Source organism: Ascaphus truei, chromosome 8 (assembly GCF_040206685.1).
Source record: "Ascaphus truei isolate aAscTru1 chromosome 8, aAscTru1.hap1, whole genome shotgun sequence".
In the NCBI taxonomy this organism is placed as follows: Eukaryota; Metazoa; Chordata; class Amphibia; order Anura; family Ascaphidae; genus Ascaphus; species Ascaphus truei.
The window spans coordinates 85,193,359-85,219,925 of record NC_134490.1 but is presented as its reverse complement, the minus strand read 5'-3'; positions in this window follow the sequence as shown (position 1 = coordinate 85,219,925).

Here is a 26,567-nt window from a genome sequence, read left to right as displayed (position 1 = left end):
TGTCCCATTTTTTATTTAGGCCCTCTTCGTAATCTGCCTTATCTCTCTGAAATTTTATGTTTTGATTAATTTCTAAGTTTTTCTCCAAGGCATCAATTTCGTCCGACAGTTTTTTATTGCTGTCAAGGAACGTTTGATGTCCCATAAGGGGTTCCAGTTTAACTTTTATGGCATTTACTTCTTCATCTATCTTCTCTAAGGATTGTTTGTGGTGTTCTATAAGGATTTCATCAGGTCTCTTCCACAAGTGTCAAGTATATTTTCCCAAGCAACCGTATATTCTATTTCCTCGAGAGCATTTACACAAGGTCGTGTAAGTGATTTAATATATCTTTCAAGCACACCCACAAATATCTATTTAGATACTCTAGATACCCCAAATTCTTCAACCTGTGCTCCCCCTTTTTTCTCTCTATATCCCTGATTCACAGCCAGCCCGCCAAACCGGAACTCCCGAAGTCTCACTGACGTCACATCCGCCCTGCTGGAACGCAGGAGTGAGACGCACGCTGAGAAGAGGGAAGGAAAAACAACACCAAGATACCGGAGGCGAGATCCATTGCGTATCTAAATGCTTTTAAATAGCATACATCATGTGAGTGTATTGTTATATTTTTAACCACTTTAATACAGTTTTTAAACAGATCGCGCTATGTTGGCTTTTCTGTGTTTTAACCATTTAAGGAATACATTCCCACACTGAGGCTCCAGCCAGCTTATCATCACTGCAGAGATATACCCAAAGATACCTTTATGTACACAGTATCATCCTCACATTTGTGAGTATAATTACCAGCAGACCTAAAGAAGAATACTTATCCATTTGTCACAATACTGCACCATCAGTTTTATTTTTTATATCTCCACATGTTTGCACTTCCCTTTGATCACCACGTCGCCTGTCACTTTAGTACCAGTGTTAGATAGGGACACAGCGGACGCTGCGCTCCCCGAGAAGAGACTTGGGCTCAAGTCTGTGCCCACAGAGACAGAGACTATCTCCATGGTGGGATCGCCCCTGGCGGACCCCGTGCGAGGAAACACCGGATCAGACGGGATCACCAAGCGGCAGATCCTTTTTGAAGTTGCTTGCAGGCCCGAGTGCAGGAGGGCTCGGCAGGTATCTTCCTATGTGCACCAACGTATCCTAACATATCACAACTACACATACAGTAGTGGCAGCGCTGACCACGGGACAAAGGGGTTGGGCTGTGGACACAGTGTGGAGATACACGGTGACTGTGGAGTTACTCCCTAGGGGGAATGTTATAAGTGTGTGTTATTGTCTGCATATATATATAAACTGGTTATATACATCCCTGAGTATGTGGTTATTGTATATGCGGGTCCTGTGTAGGTAACCTTCTACATCCCTAGAACCCTACACAGGTGGAGGCGCTGAAACCGAGAACGTTCCAGAGGATTCACCCCAGGCTCTCACTGGCGGAGGCTCAGACCTCCTGTGAGCCTGACAGGTATACTGCACCCCACCTGGTAACATATAGGTTCCCCCTCACATACACTCTATATGTGATTGGGTGGGGGAATACCCGTTACATATATAAATAAATATATATATATATGTATATACTGTATATATATAAATAAAAATAAACGGTAGCTTGAACTGCAGCTTTAAGATGTTATAAAATCTTCTCCATAAAGATCATCAATAACATATGCAGTTAACATATCTCTTGCTTACTTGAATGACCCCCATTAATATCATGATCCCTATGCTTCCACTCCAGCCAGGAATTCTGGGTAATGACATACAAATGAGAACTCACAGTCTGTGACTCTACTTCTTGTCCATTTTAACACAGACACCTATAAGCTTATGCCTGCCGTATGGCACCGCTTTTACAGCACAGCCAGTAAACCTAGTTTCAACCTTATAGGTGTCGTCAGTGCAAAGTTGGTTGCTGGTTATGCAATGTACAGCTGGTAGTGGGAAAAGCCAGATATTAAAACAAGTTACGTTGAGTAAGAAAGGGACAAAAACACGTCCACCGTACAGGCTACAACAAATAAAAATACCCCCTTGTGGGTATATTTACGTCTGACATGTCCGCAACCCTGACTTTCCCCATTATCTCCAGCATGCAATTGCCACTGCAGCAAGGGATTCTGGGTAATGACATGCAAATGATCACTCACATTGAGTTACTCTTTACTTACATTCATTCCTTTTCAGTGAGCCAGTCAACCTACTCACAGACAGCTGTTTCGACCTTTTGGATCTCATCAGTGCGAGGTAGATATACATGCGGTATTATGATATAATTAGCTAAATTGAATTGTTTTGTGTGTAAAATAATAATAATAATAGCTGGGCAGCATCAATGCCCTTAACAGGCAGCAGTTGGCCTGCAGGCCGCCAGTTGGGGAGCCCTGACCTGATATGTTTCTGGGTCCCACTTTTTCAGTTCCAGTAAATCTGCTAACCTTTACATTGTAATAACATCCAAGCAATCCTGGCACTAAATAGCCATATTTGTAGCAGGGCTGTACACCACAATTTTCTCTCTCACATTTTATTTGCATCAATATTGCATTCACCGAAACCTATTTCTGAAGTCCTAATCCTTCTGCCCTATAATTATTTCCTGTTCAGAAAATGCAGCTCTTTCAGACACATTTCTGTGGTCTCAAAGGCGAACTGACAAGAAAATGGATGTAACTATTCATTTTTTTTTTTAACACCTCTTTTTCCTCTAACGGGAAGACTGACACGGAAAATGTGAATATTCATATGAATATATGTCTATGTTGTGTATTATAACCAGCAGGGCCGCAGACAGATTTCCCGGGTCCCAGGACTAGAGTTATGACGGCCTGCTACCATCGATACTAGATAATTTCCTTTCGTGTACTCGTCTGCTGATTGGTAACCTCTGTGTTTATCATATGTAACGGGTATTCCCCCACCCAACCGCATATAGAGTATATGTGAGGGGGAACCTATGTCTTACCAGGTGTGGTGCGTATACCTGCAGGTTCACAAGAGCCCTGAGCCCCGCTCGCTGGGAACCTGGGGTGCTCTCTGGAACGTTTTTTGATCAGCGCCTCCACCTATGCCAGATTCTAGGAGTATAGAATGTCCCCTACACAGGACCCACATATAGTAGTCACTTCTCCCTGCAGGGCAATCCTTCAGCCCTATTGGCTCCCTGGCGTCACATGGGGTGCTGCTGAGGCTCATGGGACTTGTAGTCCCTTCCAAGAGCCTTCCCTGGTAGGCTAGGGTTCGCGCGCTTATCACTGCGCATGCGCAACTCATCAGGGCCGCCGGCACTCACTGCGCATGCGCGAACTCGCGCAACATGGCGGTGCCCTGCACGAGAGCCGCCAGGGACCTCCGTAGCCCCGGAGCGCTCCCTGCTCGGCCCCCACCCTCCAGAATGGCCGGCGGGTCTGCCGCTTGGCTCCGGCAGCACCCACCATTGATCCCGGCCACGGAGGTAATGGGGGTCGCAGGGCAGAGGGGGTGACCTGGCTATACAAATAACCCAAAAGCCTTTCCTGGTCTCAACAACAATGCAGAGAGCTCAAGATCTCCTGCTCCATACAGGTAGTGCACCACACAAATAGCGTAGACTGTAAAATCTCCCTGAGAAGGGGGAAAACAGGGCTACACACGATTAAACTAAATATGCATTTTTTGTTGACAAAAATGCAACATTTCAGACTTCTTTCGTTTTCATCAAGACTATAATTTCTTATCATATTGCTAGTTAAAAAGATGATCGGAAACAAACACGACCTAACATACTGTACAAAAATATCCAACACACTCAGTACAAGATACATAAAATTAGTTACAGTATTTAGCTACAGATGGGGTAACACAGAAGATCAATACTAGTTTATAAGTGTAACGGTGTTTCCCAGGGCCCTTCTGATCCTGACCCCTATGCGAGAAAACTGCCCCCCGTTACGTGTTATGTGGTGCACCTGCTGGCTCACAGGACTCCTGAGTCTCCCGCTCGATGGTAGTGGGGATTTCACCATGACAGGCGTGTGAGGTAGTGCTGAGTTCTACTCACAGTTGGTACAGCGCCTCCATCCCTTCCAGATCCCCACGATAGCAGGGAGGAGTTTCTGGAAGAGAACCCTGGGTGCATCTTCTTCCTGATTAACTCCAGTCTCAGGCAAGAAGGATCTTTGAATCAAGGGCATCTTTATTGACATCATACATGGCAGACTGCCCATCATAGCGGCCGGTACTCAGCCGCACATCAGCATAGTTGCCCACGTCAAGCAAGTTCCCTCCTGACTCTGTAATAGAGACAGGGATATCTCTGCAACCTCTTCCCTAAGGGAGGGCCACCATCTGTGCCAGAGCCCTGACACAGTGTGGGTTCAGCTTGTCACTCTGCAACTGACACTTGAACTGCACAGACTCAGCTCCAACTTTAACACACTAACTTTAGGAAGTGATGCGCATTATATAGCTCCAGAGAACCCACCCCTATGTCACTGTTAGTGGACACAGGGCATGCTGTCACTTCCTTTGCTACATATTACACCTCACAAGGGGGTGAGGCCAACCCTCATGATAACTTCTGGCAAACCTGCCCTCTTAACAGGAATTACTGCACAAAAGGAGAGAGGCATATAACCCCAAAATTACACAGGGCTATATAAGTAACAAGGTATTGAAGTCCGTGTACTAATGTAAATCCGGAGATCGAAGTGTGATGAACAAAATGTAAAAAACAGAGCGATGTATCTACATAGCAGGAGAACTAAAATGCAAAGGTAAGTGCTAAAGTGTGAGACCAGAAAACGTGCACGTGGTGCGAGTGGTGAAGCAACGGTGACAAAAAGAGTACTGATGATGGTATGTAAAGGTTATCGTTCTGGCTCTAAAGATGGCCACCATAACCAGGGGCGCAGACAGATTTCCCGGGGCCCAGGACTAGAGTTACGTCCGCCCCCCCTTCCCGGCGGTTACCCCCTCGCGGTATTGCGAGCACCCTCCCATTTACCACCTCACAAGCCCCCTCTATTTCGACCCTCTACCCATGTATTTCTCTCCCCTCCATCTCACTCGCTCTCTCTCCTCCCGCCTCGCATGTATTTATCTCCCCTGTGTCTCAGTCTTACTCCCTCTTTTCCTCACTCGCTCCTTTCCCCACTTTCTCCTCTCACTCCCCCCACCTTCCGTCAATTACCCCATTCTCACTCAATCCCCCCCCACAAAATACATACCAAAAAAACCCACCCCCCCAAATACATATAACCCCACCCTGCAATACATATTAAAAATGCCCCGCCAATACATATTAAAAATGCCCCGACAATACATATTACAAATGCCCTCACCAACACATATTAAAAAGGCCTTCACCAATACATGTTAACAAGACCCCAGCCGCCCCAATACATTTTGAAAAGACCCCACCACCTCAATACATTTTAAAGACAGCCACACCCCCCAATACATATTAAAAAAACAGAATTACCAAAGACACGTGGGGGGGGGGGGGGGGGGGCTGCAGCATCACTACCAGGCAGCAGCAGAGGAGCCTGCTGCAGATCGCCCGCAGAGGACTCGGTGCCGGGTACGTAAGAACGGTGGGAGGGGGAGGGACGGACGTGACTGCAGATGTCAGTAGGACCGGGGGGGGGGGCGGGGAGGAGAGCTGCTGGAGTTTCAGGGCCCGACCCTCGTTGGAGTATCATTATTGATAAGTGGATGACTGACTCCACATGATCCTCCTTTTATTGTAAGTGATGTACAGTATGTTTCTTTTTTATATATATTTTATTGAACCTTTACTAATTTTGTTTTTGTTTCTTATGCGCCCCTTTTTTTGTTTTTTTGTCTGCTTGGAATTGCCCCTCTGATCACGGGAGAATGGAAGCAGCAAAGAAACCACAATACCCGATTTGAGGAGTCAAGGATTTATGGGACAGTGCGCACTGTATAGTCTTAAATTCTTGAATCAAAACCAGTCTTTTCTTAAATATCCAATAGGGTTTATATTAACCAATTCCATGTCTTTTGAAACAAATGATGGATAATTAGGTAGATATTCAGGGTTGAGTTTGGGAAGCTCCACCCTACTATATATAAAGATCAAAAACATTGTGAGTTTGGTCTTCACCATAAGGTGTGTGGAAACATGTAATGCCATGATCAAAATAAATCTCTGAGAAATTGGTTAGTGATCATCAGTCTAGAAAGTTACATAACAATTTCTAAGGATTTGGGACTCCACCAGTCCACTGTCAGACAGTGTCTACAACTGGAGAAGTGTCAAGACCACAGTCACTATACCCAGGAGCGGTCATCTTACCAAAATCTTTCCAAGAACAAACCAGCAAATCATCCAGGAAATCACAAAGAACCCCAGAATAACATCAAAGGATCTGTGGGCCACTCGCCCCTTGACTAATGTGAGTGTTCATGACTCAACTATCAGAAAAAAACTGAACAAGAATGGGATTCAAGGAAAGATAGCCAGGAAGAAACCACTGCTCTCTAAAAAGAACATCGCTGCCCATCTGAAGGTCACCAAAGAAAACATACATGATCCACGAGACCTCTGGAACAATGGTCTCTGGTCAGACGAGTCAAAGGTAGCCTCAATGAGTAATGTTATGTTTGGCGAAAACCAGACAATATGTTCAAACAGAAGAACCTCTTTCCAACCGTCAAGCATGGTGGTGGGTGTGTGATGGTTAGGAGCTGCTTAGCTGCCTCAGGACCATTAACAACCATGAATTCTGCATTTTATCAGAAAATTCTAGAGGAGAATGTCAGGCGATCTGTCCATGTGCTGAAGCTGCAGCGAAGTAGGTCATGTTGCAAGACAATGATCCTCAACATCATGGGCGTCCGCAGGGGGGGGCAAGGGGGGGCGCTTGCCCCCCCCCTGGATCCTGGGCCACCAACAGCGGGGAACAGAGGGCACTGGCGTGACAGGATTTAGCGCGCTCTCCTGCAAAAAAAAAAAAACCTCCCTTGTCTCCTGATTGGCTGGCGCGTGTTGGCACGCTGCCAGGATTATTTATTTTTTTGTCCCTCGCAAGCTCTATCTCAGCGGTGCGCAAAACTGGGGGGCGCCAAATTATTTAGGGGGAGCGCAGCCTGTGCGGCGAAACCTAGGGGCAGAGCAGAAAATCCGTGCTGTGTTTCCCTGTGCTTGGAGAGGGGGCGGGGCGTCCCTCTGCACACAGACACAAGCCCTTCTCTTCCTAGCTTTACTTGAGTGGGGAGCCGAGTAAGCAGTACAGGTGTGTGTGTGTGTGTGTGTGTGTGTGTGTGTGTGTGTGTGTGTGTGTGTGTGTGTGTCTGTGTGTGTGTATATATATGTATAGTGATGTCACTGTGTGTGTGTGTGTATATATATGTATAGTGATGTCACTGTGTGTGTGTGTGTATATATATGTATAGTGATGTCACTGTGTGTGTATATATATGTATAGTGATGTCACTGTGTGTGTATATATATATGTATAGTGATGTCACTGTGTGTGTGTGTGTGTGTGTGTGTGTGTATATGTATAGTGGTGTGTGTGTGTGTGTGTGTATATATATATGTAGCCCTTTTTGTGAACCCTCCTACACAAAAGAACTACTGGTACCGTATCACACCTGTGGCTCCAGGAGATCTGAGCCTCCGCTAGCTGGGAGCCTGGGGAAACCCTTAACGTTACCTGGTGCAGCGCCTCCACTTACCCAGGATCCCCCGTTAGGAAAGATAGCCCTGAGTAAGAAATACCATAACACACGTAGATATAACAATACTAACACTTTACTTGAGAACACATATCATATACCATAACACATTACCTAACATAACATAACCCTTACATAACCAGATGCTCTACCCGCATCACCTCAGCCCAATGCCTGGTATTCCCCACCCAGTGTCCTGTGATCACCCCACACCCAATGTCCCGCAATCCTGCGAAAGGTCGTGGGTGACTGCGCAGTCACTATGTTAAGCTAGGGCCCAGTTGGTGCACTTTATAATATAGAAGATACCTTCCGAGCACTCCGATGCTCGGGACCGCAACTCTCTTCTAAAAGGGTCAGACGTCCGTCTGATCCTTTCCAGGTACTCTGCCGGTGGACCCCAACGAGGGTCCCACCACTTCACGGGAACTGCAACCGATCACGGCAACACCAACCGCATGGGAACAGCAACCGCCGCTATCCCTATCACTAACCACTGCTAGAGTGACAGCAACCCTAACCTAGGGCCTGTCCCTGAAGAACCGCAACCTGGGATGGCTTGGGGGAAAACTCCTAGGGCCTGTGGTCATAACCTGCCCCCCTTTCCCCAGCTACCCAGTCCTAACTGTAACTGCTACTAGCTATTAACTAGCTATTCCCAAAGCACCTGCAGCTGACACACCGCTCACGCTGTCAGCCTGCAGGGATCCACACTTCGCACGCACTGTGCCCAGCACATACAGCGACACTACTCACAGGCAGCTGCAATCACACACAGCCCCTGGATCCCGCAGCAACCACACTGCTAGCACACTGTGCCTCTTTGACAGTACCCACAGCACTCTCCGCTGCGACACTGCCAAACCAGCACCTTCCACACTCAAGGGTCACCTCCCTAGTTAAGGCGTCCCTCTTCAGTTACCCCCTGCCCTTTACCCGGGAATTGGGGCCTGCCTGGGAATCTAGGGAGGACCCTTACCTGATGCAGGAGCCACGCGCTCCCTGCACCCTTCCTACCCTTCCTCTGCTCTGCCCTGACTGACTGTTGCAAAGCCCGGGAAATGTATCTCTTTTCCCGGGCTGAGCTTCCTTCAGCCGTATTGGCCACTAGGGAGCACCTGACCTCTGCCTCCCTAAGCCTCCTGGGAATTGTAGTTCCCAGGGGCTGCCTAAAGCATTGGGGCCGCGTGCGCGCTTCCCTTGCGCATGCGCGAACCCCTAATGGCCGCCTCACTCTCCCTCTACACTTCCCTACTCTCGCGCGACCTCTCCCTATCCCTGGAGTCCTATCGCGCGCTTCCGCCCTACTGCGCATGCGCGAACCTCCGCGCAATGGCGGCGCACTCTGCTTAAGCCGCCGAGCCGGTGGCAATGCGATCGCGGCCTTAGCGACGGCCCGATCGCGTCCCCGGCAACCAGCCTGCACCGCTCCCTGCACTGGCCCCCACCCTCGCGAAGTGCCGGCGGGTCCGTCAAGGCCTCCGGCGGCACCCGCTACCGCACGGCACTCGCGGAGGGGGGCCAGAAAGAGAAAATTTACATCGGGGCTACATTCTCCCCTTCGCAGAATCCCAACGTCCTCGCTTGGGTAGCAACCGTACAGAGAATTATATAATGGAAAATACATGGCATAAATCACATCACATGTAACATGCATTTTGTCATCAATCCTCATATGGATACCCGAGGCCAGCTGAGTCTCAGAGTGGAGTGCCCCTAACAGACTGGGTGAGGGTATCCCACCTTGACTCCTGTGAGTCTTTTGGAGCTCAAGACCTGTCCCTAGCACCAACCCACCTTCTCCCTCTCGCAGAAAAAAATGTACGGGGTCCTGGGTATTGACCCTTTCCGGTTCCTCCGGTCTCGTCTCACGGGAGACAGGGAGGCTCAGTCTCTTTCCTCGATCCACCACATGGCGAACATAGCGCTCCATTGCGCACCTGGGAGAGGCCACAACTACCAGAGCGGTCTCAACAGAGTCTTTGTCCGCTCCAACAATCCCTTTAACGGTGACTTCTTCCGCGGACGGCACCACTTCTTCGGGTAGGCCCGGGTCTTGAGAAGGCCAAGCTTGGAGACTCCTCGTGCAGGAGTATGTGTCGCTCCGGTCCGCTACACCGGATACCTTCATGAGGTCGAGTTCGTTCCACGATCTGCAGAGATCTTCTGGGGGAGACACCTCCACCAGGACGCGATGACGGGGTGAGCCCATCGCCCGGGTGACCCTACCTCTGGAGTCACCAGGCTCCATGATCACCGGGGAGCTCACACCCGACACCCCTGGGGCAGTCAACTTACCCCTGTCGTTGTCGGCAGGTACTGATCCCAAGCCTGGGACCGCTGGTACCTCGTTGATAGGCCGGACTGTCAGTTGCAGGGCACACGGGCCCACATCATGGTCTGTATCAATGGAGGTGGTTGCCTCGGTCACCTCACTGGAGTGGTCCGCCGGCAGGCGCATCACCACGCTCGGTCGGTCGCTGGACTCATCGCACAAGGGCGGGGGTATAAACACCTTACCCTGGCCTTCCGGGACTTGTGGTTCTGGTCTCGGTGGTTCCTGCTCGGGAACCGGATCTGGAACCGACATCGGGGGTTCCGCCATCTGGAGCTCCGCCTTCAGCGACTCCGGCTCAGCGTCTAGAAAGTTCATTTGGGCACACGGGCCCTCCACCACCTCCATGGCTGAAGTGGACAAACCAATAGCGGCTTCACCCACCTCGGTAGCACCATCAGGCGCCTCTTACTCCGCAGGTTCCGCCATCAGAGGTTCCTGCTCCTCCATTTGCACGTCCCCTTTGAGAGGGTCTGCCACAGTGGTCTGGACACACGGGTCCCCGGCGGCCTCTGGAAGTAGAACAGACTGGGGACACGCATCACTTACTTCAGGAGAGAGGTCCTGCTCCTCCTCTTCTTCATCAGCTGGTTCCGCCGCCTGGGGCAGGATAGGCTGTAGGAACCAGGCCCCGCAACACTCACATTGAGGCCCCCACTCCAGTGCCTCCCTAGGACAGTCACAATTTGGCATAAAACACTGGATACCCAGTTCTCCATCCAACTCGATGTTCTTGAAGTCGAGCGGTAACTGCGACAGGACTGCTCCCGAGGCACGGGCTTTTTGCAGGCAGGGACACGCTAGCACAACTTCATCTATTCCTGGCGCTCGCCAGGGCATATACACATTGGAGTGTAACCCCTGGCAATCTATTTCCTTCTCAGGGGAAGGACACTCCATTTCTACAACAGTGTCCCCTCCCACTGGCCGTTCTGTAGGCTGCGGCAGTTTGGGTTGCAGGGTCGGTACCCTGCAGTAGCCACATATACGCCCCCAAGCCAAATTACAAGACGAGCAGTCACCTTGGTTACAAAAACAGTCTAGGTACCCCTCCTCGTTCGCGTCTTCCAACCGCATTTTTACCATGCACGCCAAAACATTAAGGTCCATACTACCCCAGATACTCAATGTTTGTATTGTACATGGACACAACAAAAAGGATACGCTCCCAGCCTTGGTCTGCCAGGATCCATACGACGGCGAGCAATTCTCTCTGTATCCAGTACTCTCTTCCAGGGAGTGTTGCGAGCTCTGTACTAAGTCACTCACAGTGTGGGGGCGGGGCTCGGGTTTTCCCGCCAGTCCTGGATGACTGTTGGCAACATTTTCCCGCGCGGCCAGGAACTTAGCACGTGGCTTCCTCCGCCTTGAGGGCTTCCCCATGGCGGAACAAAAATAGGACACAAATTTAGAAAAACATGTACAGGGCACCCCAGGTCTGATATCTCAGCAGCGCCTCCAAATGTAGCCCTTTTTGTGAACCCTCCTACACAAAAGAACTACTGGTACCGTATCACACCTGTGGCTCCAGGAGATCTGAGCCTCCGCTAGCTGGGAGCCTGGGGAAACCCTTAACGTTACCTGGTGCAGCGCCTCCACTTACCCAGGATCCCCCGTTAGGAAAGATAGCCCTGAGTAAGAAATACCATAACACACGTAGATATAACAATACTAACACTTTACTTGAGAACACATATCATATACCATAACACATTACCTAACATAACATAACCCTTACATAACCAGATGCTCTACCCGCATCACCTCAGCCCAATGCCTGGTATTCCCCACCCAGTGTCCTGTGATCACCCCACACCCAATGTCCCGCAATCCTGCGAAAGGTCGTGGGTGACTGCGCAGTCACTATGTTAAGCTAGGGCCCAGTTGGTGCACTTTATAATATTGAAGTTACCTTCCGAGCACTCCGATGCTCGGGACCGCAACTCTCTTCTAAAAGGGTCAGACGTCCGTCTGATCCTTTCCAGGTACTCTGCCGGTGGACCCCAACGAGGGTCCCACCGCTCCACGGGAACTGCAACCGATCACGGCAACACCAACCGCATGGGAACAGCAACCGCCGCTATCCCTATCACTAACCACTGCTAGAGTGACAGCAACCCTAACCTAGGGCCTGTCCCTGAAGAACCGCAACCTGGGATGGCTTGGGGGAAAACTCCTAGGGCCTGTGGTCATAACCTGCCCCCCTTCCCCTAGCTACCCAGTCCTAACTGTAACTGACAACTAGCTATTAACTAGCTACTCCCAAAGCACCTGCAGCTGACACACCGCTCACACTGTCAGCCTGCAGGGATCCACACTTCACACACACTGCACGCACTGTGCCCAGCACATACAGCGACACTACTCACAGGCAGCTGCAATCACACACAGCCCCTGGATCCCGCAGCAAACACACTGCTAGCACACCGTGCCTCTTTGACAGTGCCCACAGCTCTCTCCGCTGCGACACTGCCAAACCAGCACCTTCCACACTCAAGGGTCACCTCCCTAGTTAAGGCGTCCCTCTTCAGTTACGCCCTGCCCTTTACCCGGGAATTGGGGCCTGCCTGGGAATCTAGGGAGGACCCTTACCTGATGCAGGAGCCACGCGCTCCCTGCACCCTTCCTACCCTTCCTCTGCTCTGCCCTGACTGACTGTTGCAAAGCCCGGGAAATGTATCTCTTTTCCCGGGCTGAGCTTCCTTCAGCCCTATTGGCCACTAGGGAGCACCTGACCTCTGCCTCCCTAAGCCTCCTGGGAATTGTAGTTCCCAGGGGCTGCCTAAAGCATTGGGGCCGCGTGCGCGCTTCCCTTGCGCATGCGCGAACCCCTAATGGCCGCCTCACTCTCCCTCTACACTTCCCTACTCTCGCGCGACCTCTCCCTATCCCTGGAGTCCTATCGCGCGCTTCCGCCCTACTGCGCATGCGCGAACCTCCGCGCAATGGCGGCGCACTCTGCTTAAGCCGCCGAGCCGGTGGCAACGCGATCGCGGCCTTAGCGACGGCCCGATCGCGTCCCCGGCAACCAGCCTGCACCGCTCCCTGCACTGGCCCCCACCCTCGCGAAGTGCCGGCGGGTCCGTCAAGGCCTCCGGCGGCACCCGCTACCGCACGGCACTCGCAGAGGGGGGCCAGAAAGAGAAAATTTACCTCGGGGCTACATATATATGTATAGTGATGTGTTTATGTGTGTGTATATGTATAGTGATGTGTGTGTGTGTGTGTGTGTGTGTGTGTGTGTGTGTGTATATATATGTATAGTGATGTGTGTGTATATATATATATATATGTATAAATGTGTGTGTGTGTGTGTGTGTGTGTGTGTGTGTGTGTATATATATATGTGTAGTGATGTGTGTGTGTGTATATGTATAGTGATGTGTGTGTGTATATATATGTATAGTGATGTGTGTGTGTGTGTGTGTGTGTGTGTGTGTGTGTGTGTGTGTGTATATATATATATATATATATATATATATAATGTGTAGTGATGTGTGTGTTTTGTGATTGAGTGTGTGCTGTGATTGTGTGTGGTGTGGGGGGTGTTGTTTGTGTTGTGATTGATTGTGTGCTTGGCGAGACAAACAAAATTGACATTGAAGCATGCTCAGCAGCAGTCAATGCGCACAACCCCACACCCACACACAGCCACACACAAACACAGAAATAGCCCTGATCCATACCCCCCACTCGTGCTTGCAAAATTATGCAGGACACCCTGTGCTCATGCTTGGAGAGTTGGTGATGTCACCACTCTCGGCGGCAGCGTGGACGCAGCCTAATTTTGCAAGCGCGAGCTGTTGAAACATATTTGTATTTACATTGTATATCGTTTAATAAAGGGGGGGGGGGTTCATGTGATTTTGATTACGTCAGGCAGGGGGGGCCCGAGAAATTAAATGGATGAAAAGGGGGGCTCGGCATAAAAAGTTTGCTCACCCCTGCGAGTCTATCTGACCTTGCATAGCGAGGCCCGCCCTTTCCTGCATGGAGCAAGTCAGGTGACTACTGCTCCATGCCACTCTCGCTTCCCCCTTGTCCTCCTGCTCTGATTCCCCCCCCCCCCCTGCTCCGGTCCCCCCTTCCCGTTCCGATTCCCCCCCTGCTCCGGGTCCCCCCTTCCCGTTCCGATTCCCCCCCCCCCTGCTCCGATTCCCCCTTGTTGCGAGTGTCTGAGTTTGTATCTGAGTGTGTGTCTGTGTGTGTGTGAGATCAGGGGGGGAGGGAATGAATGTGAGGAGGACGGATTCAGGGAGTGGGTTTGAGTCAGAGGGGCATAATTGATGGAGGGGGGAGAGTGAGGAGACAGGGGGTGTAATAGAGGAAGTGAGGAAGAGAGGGGTGAGGGGAGAGAGTGAATGAAGAAGAGAGGGGGTAAGAAAGAGATGGGGCTACACCTTGGGACTATCTGCATTAGAGTGGGGTGTGTGGGGTGTGTGTGTGTCTGAGTCTGAGTGAGAGAGAGAGTCTGAGTGAGAGAGAGAGAGTCTGAGTGAGCGAGGGATTCTGAAGGGGAGGGAGTCTGAGGGGGGGAGTCTGAGAGAGTCTGAGGGGGAGAGAGTCTGAGGGGGAGAGAGTCTGAGGGGGAGAGAGAGAGTCTGAGGGGGAGAGTGAGAGTCTGAGAGGGAGAGGGAGAGTCTGAGAGGGAGAGTGAGAGTCTGAGAGGGAGAGTGAGAGTCTGAGAGGGAGAGTCTGAGAGGGAGAGTGAGAGTCTGAGAGGGAGAGTGAGAGTCTGAGAGGGAGAGGGACAGTCTGAGAGGGAGAGGGAGAGTGAGAGTCTGAGAGGGAGAGTAAGAGTCTGAGAGGGAGAGTGAGAGTCTGAGAGGGAGAGGGAGAGGGAGAGTCTGAGAGGGAGAGGGAGAGTCTGAGAGGGAGAGTGAGAGTCTGAGAGGGAGAGTCTGAGAGGGAGAGTGAGAGTCTGAGAGGGAGAGTGAGAGTCTGAGAGGGAGAGGGAGAGTCTGAGAGGGAGAGTGAGTCTGAGAGTGAGAGTCTGAGAGGGAGAGGGAGATTCTGAGAGGGAGAGTCTGAGAGGGAGAGTGAGAGTCTGAGAGGGAGAGTGAGAGTCTGAGAGGGAGAGTGAGTGTCTGATAGGGAGAGTGAGTGTCTGAGAGGGAGAGTGAGAGTCTGAGAGGGAGAGTGAGAGTCTGAGAGGGAGAGTGAGAGTCTGAGAGGGAGAGTGAGAGTCTGAGAGGGAGAGGGAGAGTCTGAGAGGGAGAGTCTGAAAGGGAGAGGGAGAGTTTGAGAGGGAGAGTTTGAGAGGGAGAGTCTGAGAGGGAGAGGGAGAGTGGGAGAGGGAGAGTCGGAGAGGGAGAGTCGGAGAGGGAGAGTCTGAGAGGGAGAGTCTGAGAGGGAGAGTCTGAGAGGGAGAGTCTGAGAGGGAGAGTCTGAGAGGGAGAGTCTGAGAGGGAGAGTCTGAGAGGGAGAGTCTGAGAGGGGGAGAGTCTGAGAGGGGGAGAGTCTGAGAGGGGGAGAGTCTGAGAGGGGGAGAGTCTGAGAGGGGGAGAGTCTGAGAGGGGGAGAGTCTGAGAGGGGGAGAGTCTGAGAGGGGGAGAGTCTGAGAGGGGGAGAGTCTGAGAGGGGGAGAGTCTGAGAGGGGGAGAGTCTGAGAGGGGGAGAGTCTGAGAGGGGGAGAGTCTGAGAGGGGGAGAGTCTGAGAGGGGGAGAGTCTGAGAGGGGGAGAGTCTGAGAGGGGGAGAGTCTGAGAGGGGGAGAGTGAGAGTCTGAGAGGGAGAGTCTGAGAGTCTGAGAGGGAGAGTCTGAGAGTCTGAGAGGGGGAGAGTCTGAGAGGGGGAGAGTCTGAGAGGGGGAGAGTCTGAGAGGGGGAGAGTCTGAGAGGGGGAGAGTCTGAGAGGGGGAGAGTCTGAGAGGGGGAGAGTCTGAGAGGGGGAGAGTCTGAGAGGGGGAGAGTCTGAGAGGGGGAGAGTCTGAGAGGGGGAGAGTTTGAGAGGGGGAGAGTCTGAGAGGGGGAGAGTCTGAGAGAGGGAGGGTGTGTGTTTGTGTCTGTCTGTCTGTGAATGAATACAGACACCAACCCACAGTCAGTCAGTCACCCAAGTGTCAGTCAAACACGAGTCAGTCAGTCAAAGTGTCAGTCACCCACCCCGTCACCCCCCCCCCCCCCCCCCCCACAACCACTCTCTCTCTCTGTCTAGTTAACATTATGCCCCCCCCTGAAAACATTTCTGCGGACGCCCATGCTCAACATACAAGCAGATCTACAAAAGAATCAAAATGTTGTGGCAGGACCTGAAGCAAGCTATCCATGCAAGGAAGCCCTCAAATGTCACTCAGATGAAGCAGTTCTATAAGGAGGAATGGGACAAAATGTGAGAGACTGACCAGCAGCTACAGGAGTCTCTTAGTTGAAGTCATTGCTGCTCAAGGGGGCGCCACCAGCTACTGAATCTAAAGGGTCACATACTTTTTCACACATGAATATTGAATGTTGAATCATTTTTCAATAAATAAATGTTGAAAAAGTGTCATGTTTTTAGTCATTTGTTTGATCAGGTAATCTCTACATTAAGATCTAATAACATTTTACATTTGAAATATTTGAAATATGTGAAAATCCAAAAGGGGTTCACAAACGTTTTCTCGCCACTGTATGTTAGGTCATGTTTGTGTCCGATAGGTAAATATAATGAGCCTATCATTGGACATCTTTTTACTATTGTTATTTTGAGTTAAGGTTACATTTTATCGAGATACATTAACCTTGTCACGAGTTAAGAATGCTAGTGAAAAGGGTTCTGTTTTCCCCTCCATTTACTCCCATTATCTATCCCTTTATGCACTATGACTCCACTTTACAGGCTGATGCAAAAGCTTTGTCGCTATCCCCCACATTCCCTGTGATATTTACCTGACATTATGTCAGACAAGAGTGTTTGGCATATAATCACAGATTCCGGTTTTTCGTGTTGATTTAGTTGGAAAATCAGTGTTTATTTTATTTAGTTTTTCCAGTGTTTTCATCTGGAGAAGAAAAAAAAATCACTTTTTATCAGTGTTAACAATACAAAATACAGATGGACACATTTTAATGATGTATTAATTGGGGGAAAAAACCTCTCACTGAAGAGAGGTTTTTTCCTGACAGTCTACACAGCCAGGAGCAAGCCTGCCCGGATGGAGCTGCAAGGTGCAGTAAGTGAATGTTATGTTTCTTCATTGACGGAGTTGCCCCAGGAGAATTAGCTGCATATGCGGGACTCAAATAGACAGGGGTCCGGTGCCGCTCGTGGGACCTCCCCCGGTCATCCCTCTCTTACTTATTGACACTACACCGCTAGGCTATTCCCCACAATAGGGGTCCAAGTTGCCAGACTTGGTTCTGTTACTCCTATCACAGCTCTGATTTCAAACCGGGATGTATTAGCAAAATTGATGTACCACACATACTTCGGGATCAAAAAACTCTGCAGCAATCGTCACTTGGGCGATCGTTTACCCCAGTCTCTTTTCTGATGTATTAATTGGTAATGTTTTTTAGTTTTCATACTCGGCTTGTGTTGCCGTTGTCTCCTATCTGTAACGGGACTGGAACAAGAGGTGGAACTCTTCCGGAGATTGGGCTTCATTTCCGTTTTTTATTGTTTATAACGGATAATGTGCAACACGCTCAGCCGGTGGTGTTAATCTGTCTTTTTTTTATTATTATTAAAACCTAAAACCCGGAATCTGTATATATAACAGTCAAACCCTTCTATGTCATAAGTGCCTGTGATGGGAGGGGGTGACCAGGCTGCATCACAAAGGTCAAGCCCACCTGGTTACCCCTGGCCTGGGGATAAGAGGGGCCCAGAGAGTTAGCTCTCGGACCCAGTAACATTGTATTATTGCATTGTACTTTGTGTAATCAAAACCATTTTTTGTGTTATCCCCTTTCTGGGCGTGCTATCAAGCAGGGATTGCTAGGGTATGAGTTTCAAGGGGGGTTTTGCGAAGGAACCGTTGTCCGAATGTGCCTAGGAGGTTGGGGGTCCAGAGTTACCAGTTCCCCAATAAATGTGTTCCGGAATCATGCCTGATTCTCGGATCCATGTAGGCACATTGTCCCAACAATACTTCCCCTTGAAAACGTAAGTGCGACTCACCACTATTCCCACTTTATCCCCAGGTTAATGGAGGTTCCCCAACTAGTGCCAAGGTGACCCACAAACAGTATATGGTGTGTGGGTGCCCAACCATACATAAGGTTGGAGGGACTCTGAGAGTCCAAACTGAGTGACAGGGGAAGTGTGTGGGGAAATAAGGCAGACAGAAATAAAGAGACAACATTTTTCCTTTTCTGGTCCCTGTACCCTGGAGACAACAAACTTTGGGAGTCTAAGTCTTAGGTGGGGTTTGGGGTGAAAAGCAAGTCATTGTGATTGCAGGAGGTCTGGGGACAAAGTTACCGGTGGCCCTATAATTCTCCCCGGCTTACTCGCACTATTTTCCGGTACCCAGGTTGAGTTGCACTGGAGCCTTACAGTGTCTCCCAGACTCCTAGTTTTCAAACCCCAAGATTCTCCCCTAAAGTCCCACATAACTGAAAGGGTTCCCCGAGACTCAGTGTTTATTAAAATGTATTTTTAATGTGTTTAAACATTCGGAACCAGTGTCCAAACAGGCAGCCCGTGCAAACCCAAAGGTGCCGGTAAATCTGCTGGACATCAGTGTTCAAAGCAGCCAGAGGATGCCCAGAGGTGGGAAAGGCGGAGTACTAGGTCCGGCGTCCAATTGCAGTCCTCTGTGATGCCACTTGTTCTGCCAGACCTAGGGGTGTCTGCCCAGCGGGGTGGCATTGGGGGGTAGTGACAAGATTGAAGCAGGGGGTCATTGGTGCTGAATTGTGTTAATTTCAGCTCTGGGGACCCTCTTCTTCCAGAGATGGAGGGAGGCCCGGCGCGCGCCAGAGGGATAGAAGCCTGAAGATCGGGCCCAACTTGCAGTGCCATCTGGACAGGCCCCCCGCAGACCATCCTGCAGTGCCGCCCGGACAGGCCCCCCGCAGACCATCCTGCAGTGCTGCCCGGACAGGCCCCCCGCAGACCATCCTGCAGTGGCCCGGACAGGCCCCCCGCAGTGCTGCCCGGACAGGCCCCCCGCAGACCATCCTGCAGTGCTGCCCGGACAGGCCCCCCCGCAGACCATCCTGCAGTGCCGCCCGGACAGGCCCCCCGCAGACCATCCTGCAGTGGCCCGGACAGGCCCCCCGCAGTGCTGCCCGGACAGGCCCCCCGCAGACCATCCTGCAGTGCTGCCCGGACAGGCCCCCCGCAGACCATCCTGCAGTGCCGCCCGGACAGGCCCCCCGCAGACCATCCTGCAGTGGCCCGGACAGGCCCCCCGCAGTGCTGCCCGGACAGGCCCCCCGCAGACCATCCTGCAGTGCTGCCCGGACAGGCCCCCCGCAGACCATCCTGCAGTGCCGCCCGGACAGGCCCCCCGCAGACCATCCTGCAGTGCCGCCCGGACAGGCCCCCCGCAGACCATCCTGCAGTGGCCCGGACAGGCCCCCCCGCAGTGCTGCCCGGACAGGCCCCCCGCAGACCATCCTGCAGTGCTGCCCGGACAGGCCCCCCGCAGACCATCCTGCAGTGCCGCCCGGACAGGCCCCCCGCAGACCATCCTGCAGTGCCGCCCGGACAGGCCCCCCGCAGACCGTCCTGCAGTGCCGCCCGGACAGGCCCCCCGCAGACCATCCTGCAGTGCCGCCCGGACAGGCCCCCCGCAGACCATCCTGCAGTGGCCCGGACAGGCCCCCCGCAGTGCTGCCCGGACAGGCCCCCCGCAGACCATCCTGCAGTGCTGCCCGGACAGGCCCCCCGCAGACCATCCTGCAGTGCCGCCCGGACAGGCCCCCCGCAGACCATCCTGCAGTGCTGCCCGGACAGGCCCCCCGCAGACCATCCTGCAGTGCCGCCCGGACAGGCCCCCCGCAGACCATCCTGCAGTGGCCCGGACAGGCCCCCCGCAGTGCTGCCCGGACAGGCCCCCCGCAGACCATCCTGCAGTGCTGCCCGGACAGGCCCCCCGCAGACCATCCTGCAGTGCCGCCCGGACAGGCCCCCCGCAGACCATCCTGCAGTGCCGCCCGGACAGGCCCCCCGCAGACCATCCTACAGTGGCCCGGACAGGCCCCCCGCAGTGCTGCCCGGACAGGCCCCCCGCAGACCATCCTGCAGTGCCGCCCGGACAGGCCCCCCGCAGACCGTCCTGCAGTGCCGCCCGGACAGGCCCCCCGCAGACCATCCTGCAGTGCCGCCCAGACAGGCCCCCCGCAGACCATCCTGCAGTGCCACCAGGACAGGCCCCCCGCAGACCATCCTGCAGTGCCGCCCGGACAGGCCCCCCGCAGACCATCCTGCAGTGCCGCCCAGACAGGCTCCCCGCAGACCATCCTGCAGTGCCGCCCAGACAGGCCCCCCGCAGACCATCCTGCAGTGCCGCCCAGACAGGCCCCCCGCAGACCATCCTGCAGTGGCCCGGACAGGCCCCCCGCAGTGCTGCCCGGACAGGCCCCCCAGCCTGAAGATCGGGCCCAACTTGCAGTGCCATCTGGACAGGCCCCCCGCAGACCATCCTGCAGTGCCGCCCGGACAGGCCCCCCGCAGACCATCCTGCAGTGCCGCCCGGACAGGCCCCCCGCAGACCATCCTGCAGTGGCCCGGACAGGCCCCCCGCAGTGCTGCCCGGACAGGCCCCCCGCAGACCATCCTGCAGTGCTGCCCGGACAGGCCCCCCGCAGACCATCCTGCAGTGCCGCCCGGACAGGCCCCCCGCAGACCATCCTGCAGTGCCGCCCGGACAGGCCCCCCGCAGACCGTCCTGCAGTGCCGCCCGGACAGGCCCCCCGCAGACCATCCTGCAGTGCCGCCCAGACAGGCCCCCCGCAGACCATCCTGCAGTGCCACCAGGACAGGCCCCCCGCAGACCATCCTGCAGTGCCGCCCGGACAGGCCCCCCGCAGACCATCCTGCAGTGCCGCCCAGACAGGCTCCCCGCAGACCATCCTGCAGTGCCGCCCAGACAGGCCCCCCGCAGACCATCCTGCAGTGCTGCCCAGACAGGCCCCCCGCAGACCATCCTGCAGTGCCGTCCGGACAGGCCCCCCGCAGATCATCCAGCAGTGCTGTCCGGACAGGCCCCCGCAGACCATCCAGCAGTGCCGTACGGACAGGCCCCCCGCAGACCATCCAGCAATGCCGTCCGGACAGGCCCCTCGCAGACATCCTGCAGTGCCGTCCAGACAGGCCCCCGCAGACCATCCAGCAGTGCCGTCCGGACAGGCCCCCCGCAGACCATCCAGCAGTGCCGTCCGGACAGGCCCCCCGCAGACCATCCAGCAGTGCCGTCCGGACAGGCCTCCCGCAGACATCCTGCAGTGCTGCCCGGACAGGCCCCCCCCGCAGACCATCCTGCAGTGCCGCCCGGACAGGCCCCCTGCAGTGCCGCCCGGACAGGCCCCCCGCAGACCATCCTGCAGTGCCGCCCGGACAGGCCCCCGCAGACCATCCTGCAGTGCCGCCCGGACAGGCCCCCCGCAGACCATCCTGCAGTGCCCGCCCGGACAGGCCCCCCCGCAGACCATCCTGCAGTGCTGCCCGGACAGGCCCCCCCCCCGCAGACCATCCTGCAGTGCCGCCCCGGACAGGCCCCCCACAGACCATCCTGCAGTGCCGCCCGGACAGGCCCCCCCCGCAGACATCCTGCAGTGCCGCCCGGACAGGCCCCCCCGCAGACCATCCTGCAGTGCTGCCCGGACAGGCCCCCCCCGCAGACCATCCTGCAGTGCCGCCCGGACAGGCCCCCCGCAGACCATCCTGCAGTGCCGCCCGGACAGGCCCCCCCGCAGACATCCTGCAGTGCCGCCCGGACAGGCTCCCCGCAGACATCCTGCAGTGCCGCCGGACAGGCCCCCTGCAGACCATCCTGCAGTGCCGGCCCGGACAGGTCCCCGCAGACATCCTGCAGTGCCGCCCGGACAAGCCCCCCGCAGACCATCCTGCAGTGCTGCCCGGACAGGCCCCCCCCGCAGACCATCTGCAGTGCTGCCCGGACAGGCCCCCCGCAGACCATCCTGCAGTGCCGCCCGGACAGGCCCCACGCAGACCATCCTGCAGTGCTGCCCGGACAGGCCCCCCGCAGACCATCCTGCAGTGCCGCCCGGACAGGCCCCCCGCAGACCATCCTGCAGTGCCGCCCAGACAGGCCCCCCGCAGACCATCCTGCAGTGCTGCCCCAGACAGGCCCCCCGCAGACCATCCTGCAGTGCCGTCCGGACAGGCCCCCCGCAGACCATCCAGCAGTGCTGTCCGGACAGGCCCCCGCAGACCATCCAGCAGTGCCGTCGACGGACAGGCCCCCCGCAGACCATCCAGCAGTGCCGTCCGGACAGGCCCCCCGCAGACATCCTGCAGTGCCGTCCAGACAGGCCCCCGCAGACCATCCAGCAGTGCCGTCCGGACAGGCCCCCCGCAGACCATCCAGCAGTGCCGTCCGGACAGGCCTCCCGCAGACATCCTGCAGTGCAGCCCGGACAGGCCCCCCGCAGACCATCCTGCAGTGCCGCCCGGACAGGCCCCCCCGCAGACCATCCTGCAGTGCTGCCCCGGACAGGCCCCCCCCGCAGACCATCCTGCAGTGCCGCCCCGGACAGGCCCCCCGCAGACCATCCTGCAGTGCCGCCCGGACAGGCCCCCCGCAGACCATCCTACAGTGCCGCCCGGACAGGCCCCCGCAGACCATCCTGCAGTGCCGCCCGGACAGGCCCCCGCAGACCATCCTGCAGTGCCGCCCGGGACAGGCCCCCCGCAGACCATCCTGCAGTGCTGCCCGGACAGGCCCCCCCCCGCAGACCATCCTGCAGTGCCGCCCGGACAGGCCCCCACAGACCATCCTGCAGTGCCGCCCGGACAGGCCCCCCCCACAGACATCCTGCAGTGCCGCCCGGACAGGCCCCCCGCAGACCATCCTGTAGTGCTGCCCGGACAGGCCCCCCCGCAGACCATCCTGCAGTGCCGCCGGACAGGCCCCCCGCAGACCATCTGCAGTGCCGCCCGGCAGTCCCCAGGCCCCCCGCAGGACATCCTGCAGTGCCGCCCGGACAGGCCCCCCACCAGACAGGCCCCCCGCAAACCATCCTGCAGTGCCGCCGGACAGGCCCCCTGGACCATCCTGCAGTGCCGCCCGGACAGGTCCCCCGCAGACATCCTGCAGTGCCTGCCCTGGACAAGCCCCCCGCACACCATCCTGCAGTGGCTGCCCGGACAGGCCCCCCCCGCAGACCATCCTGCAGTGCTGCCCGGACAGGCCCCCCGCAGACCATCCTGCAGTGCCGCCCGGACAGGCCCCCCGCAGACCATCCTGCAGTGCTGCCCGGACAGGCCCCCCGCAGACCATCCTGCAGTGCCGCCCGGACAGGCCCCCCGCAGACCATCCTGCAGTGCTCGCCCGGACAGGCCCCCCCGCAGTGCCGCCCGGACAGGCCCCCGCAGTGCCGCCGGACAGCCCCCCGCAGGCCCATCCTGCAGTGCCGCCCGGACAGGCCCCCCGCAGACCATCCTGCAGTGCCGCCCGGACAGGCCCCCCGCAGACCATCCTACAGTGCCGCCCGGACAGGCCCCCCGCAGACCATCCTGCAGTGCCGCCCGGACAGGCCCCCGCAGACCATCCTGCAATGCGCCCGGACAGGCCCCCCGCAGACCATCCTGCAGTGCCGCCCGGACAGGCCCCCCGCAGACCATCCTGCAGTGCCGCCCGGACAGGCCCCCCGCAGACCATCCTGCAGTGCTGCCCGGACAGGCCCCCCGCAGACCATCCTGCAGTGCCGCCGGACAGGCCCCCCGCAGACCATCCTGCAGTGCCACCAGGACAGGCCCCCCGCAGACCATCCTGCAGTGCCGCCCAGGACAGGCCCCCCGCAGACCATCCTGCAGTGCCGCCCGGACAGGCCCCCCGCAGGACCATCCAGCAGTGCCGTCCGGACAGGCCCCCGCAGACCATCCTGCAGTGCCGCCCGGACAGGCCCCCGCAGACCATCCTGCAGTGCTGCCCGGACAGGCCCCCCCCGCAGAAATCCTGCAGTGCCGCCCGGACAGGCCCCCGCAGACCATCCTGCAGTGCCGCCCGGACAGGCCCCCCGCAGACCATCCTGCAGTGCCGCCCGACAGACCCCCCGCAGACCATCCTGCAGTGCCGCCCGGACAGGCCCCCCGCAGACCATCCCGCAGTGCCGCCCGGACAGACCCCCGCAGACCATCCTGCAGTGCCGCCCGGACAGGCCGCCCGCAGACCATCCTGCAGTGCCGCCCGGACAGGCCCCCGCAGACCATCCTGCAGTGCCGCCCGGCACAGGCCCCCCGCAGACCATCCTGCAGTGCCGCCCGGACAGGCCCCCCGCAGACCATCCTGCAGTGCCGCCCGGACAGGCCCCCCCCGCAGACCATCCTGCAGTGCCGCCCGGACAGGCCCCCGCAGACCATTCTGCAGTGCCGCCTCTGCAGTGCCGCCCGGACAGGCCCCCCGCAGACCATCCTGCAGTGCCGCCCAGACAGGCCCCCCGCAGACCATCCTGCAGTGCCGCCCGGACAGGCCCCCCGCAGACCATCCTGTGTGCCGCCCGGACAGGCCCCCGCAGACCATCCTGCAATGCCGCCCGGACAGGCCCCCCGCAGACCATCCTGCAGTGCCGCCCGGACAGGCCCCCCGCAGACCATCCTGCAGTGCCGCCCGGACAGGCCCCCCCCCGCAGACATACTGCAGTGCCGCCCGGACAGGCCCCCCGCAGACCATCCTGCAGTGCTGCCCGGACAGGCCCCCCACAGACCATCCTGCAGTGCCGCCCGGACAGGCCCCCCACAGACCATCCTGCAGTGCTGCCCGGACAGGCCCCCCGCAGTGCCGCCCGGACAGGCCCCCCACAGACCATCCTGCAGTGCCGCCCGGACAGGCCCCCCGCAGACCATCCTGCAGTGCCGCCCAGACAGGCCCCCCGCAGACCAATCCTGCAGTGCCGCCCAGACAGGCCCCCCGCAGACCATCCTGCAGTGCCGCCCGGACAGGCCCCCCGCAGACCATCCTGCAGTGCTGCCCGGACAGGCCCCCCCCGCAGACCATCCTGCAGTGCCGCCCGGACAGGCCCCCCGCAGACCATCCTGCGGTGCCGCCCGGACAGGCCCCCCGCAGACCATCCTGCAGTGCTGCCCGGACAGGCCCCCCCCGCAGACCCATCCTGCAGTGCTGCCCGGACAGGCCCCCCGCAGGACCATCCTGCAGTGCTGCCCGGACAGGCCCCCCCCGCAGACCATCCTGCAGTGCTGCCCGGACAGGCCCCCCGCAGTGCTGCCCGGACAGGCCCCCCGCAGACCATACACAAGGTAAGTCTGTTTTTTTTTAATTTATACTGGGGATCTTGTTTATATGTATTGAGGGGTGGACTTTTTAAAATGTATTGGGGCAGTGTTTTTTGTTTTGTTTTTAATTTATTGGGGCAGTGGGGGCTTTTTAAAAATGTATTGGGGGAGTGGGGGGCTTTTTAATATGTATTGGGGGGCTTTTTAATATGTATTGGGGGGAGTGGGGTTATATGTATGTTGTGGGGGGTTGATTGAGTGAGTGAGTGGAGGAAAAGAGGGTGTAAGAGTGAGATGCAGGGGAGAGAAATACATGTGAGGAGGGTTGGAAATAGAGGGGACTCGTGAGGTGTGAAATGGGTGGTGGGGGGCTCGCAATACCGCGGACGTAACTCTAGTCCTGGGCCCCCGGGAAATCTGACTGCGGCCCTGTGCATATTACACAGTCTGGGTTAAAGAAGTGCAAAGCCAGTAAACCTACACACAGAGAGCTGTTTCGGTTACCAGAGGTGTTACAGTTTGCTGCTTTAAGGCATGTGGGCCATGGTGTTACAATGCAAAATGTATGTTTCTTGTCTTCAAGGCATCCCGGCAAACTCTCCCTATTTACGACGGGGACTTAGTGACTTTTCGCTGAAAATGATATTCTTTTTCTGCTGTCCCCTTATACCAATGCACGTCAGTTATATGAGTTTAGAAATGTCCTGTGTTATCGTGCCATATCTCCCTGAAATAAGCCTGTAAATGTTGGCAGTATGCTTCTCTCACATGCAAACACTACTCAGTGGCCTATACATGGGGATTTCGGCTCTTCCCTGTTCTAAACCCTTCACTGGCAGCAGAGGGGTTAAATCGTTGGCAGTGTGAAATGAAAGCTGCAATTCCCCCCAGAAGCCTATGTGAGTTTAACTCATGTGATGTTAGTGTCATTTCCCCTGAGCATATCCCGCTGTTTAAAACCCCCCAAAAAGTTTGTGTTCCAATAATGCTTTTTTAAATCTCGAACTTCTGTAGTAACCATGGTAATTTTTAGACTGCACTGGGTTCTGGGGAGTGCTCCATTTTAATCTCCCAGATACTTAATATTTCAAATGCTTATATCTCCTGGACAGAGCATCAAATGTAAAAGAATAAATAAATAAGGTGGTGATTTGCCCAGACTGTTCCTTTAAATGTCTTTTGGCTGAATCTG